The sequence below is a fragment of the Hipposideros armiger genome, unplaced genomic scaffold, assembly GCF_001890085.2.
Source record: "Hipposideros armiger isolate ML-2016 unplaced genomic scaffold, ASM189008v1 scaffold_2820, whole genome shotgun sequence".
Taxonomy (NCBI): Eukaryota; Metazoa; Chordata; class Mammalia; order Chiroptera; family Hipposideridae; genus Hipposideros; species Hipposideros armiger.
In genome coordinates this window covers 1-1,524 of record NW_017734116.1, presented here as the reverse complement: position 1 = coordinate 1,524, position 1,524 = coordinate 1, and positions in this window count along the sequence as shown.

Genomic DNA, 1,524 nt, shown 5'->3' with positions numbered 1-1,524 from the left:
ATCTGTGCTTTTTGTACAGATTACTTCCTGCTTTCTCTTTAAATTTTTAAAATTTTGGTATATTATGCACAACATGAAATTGATCTTTTTTACCATTTCAGGTATCAATTCAGTGGCATTTAGTACATTCATCACCACTATCTTATTCTAGGTCCCCTAAAGAAAACTCTATGCAACATCAATGCAATTGAGTACTTTGCAACTATGAAAAGATAGTAAAGATATCAGACTCATACGGAGGGATTTTCACAATATATTGTTAAATGGGAAAAAAGCAATCAATAGCATGATACTCTTTGGATAAAGATGAAGGGGAAATAAAATATATGTGTATCTGCCCCTTTGATGAAAAAGAAAACCAAGAAGAACAAATCAGAAACCAGTGAGACTGCTTACCTACAGGAGGTGGGTGGGAATGGGTAGAAAAGTTGGGGAGATGAGACTATTTATTTGTATAGGTTTGACTATGTGACCTATTACCAACTAAACAATAAACAGAAGAGGTGGTGAATAAAGTAAAACAGAATAAAAAAAGCCAAGTGCACCTAATACAAAAAAATTAATACTATATATAAAGTTAATGGGAAAATAAAATAACTAACCAAAGTTATTTTTAATCCAAATTTTGTCTATATACTCTCACAATAAAGGAAAAACTGGAAATAAAGTTTGGAGCTGCAGTTAGTGTGTCATTAGTAGTGGTATAAGTTGAAAATGTTGAAATAACATGGGTTCAAAGATTCAGGAAATAAGTAAACATATTGAGGAAAATGGAATGGCTCCTCAGTCTTGGGGAAAGGTGCTGTGTATATGGTAAAGGAGGGGCTGGAAAGAACTCTATGGTGTGAAACTTAAATTGGAGATTTCAGTTTAAACTTATAGGGTTTAATATGTATAAATACATTGAAATCTATACATTCTATAGCAACATACTGTTCCCATTCCCTCATTCTTTCTGTCCCGCTCCTGACCCACCTCCTATGGGTAGTCATTCATTTAGTTTCTTAGTTTCTACCTTTTACTTCTAGTGTATCATTTATATTGGGTTGTCGGAAAAGTTATGATGTATTTAGTCTATGTTTTTCAAAGGTCATTTATTTATATAAAGAACAAAGATCAATCAATGATATATTGCCCGCTTTGTTCAATAACCTTTTGCCATCTTTCAGTGAACTTCATAATTCCTTGTTCATAGAAGGATCTGTCTTTATTTGCAAAAAACTGAACAAGGTGCTGGTTTACAGCCTCATCTAAATTGAACATTATACCACGCAAGGAGTTTTGAAGAGAGCGAAACAAGTGGAAGTGTGACGGCACAAGGTCAGGCGAGTATCATGGGTGTGGCAACACATCCCATCCAAGCTCCAATCATTTTTTATGGGTGATCAAACTTGTGTGTGGTCTAGCGTTGTCACGATGGAACACAACTCCTTTACAATTAACAAGCTCTGGATGTTTCTGGATGATGGATTCTTTCAAACTGTCCAATTGCCAACAGTAAACATTGAAACTGATTGTTTGGTT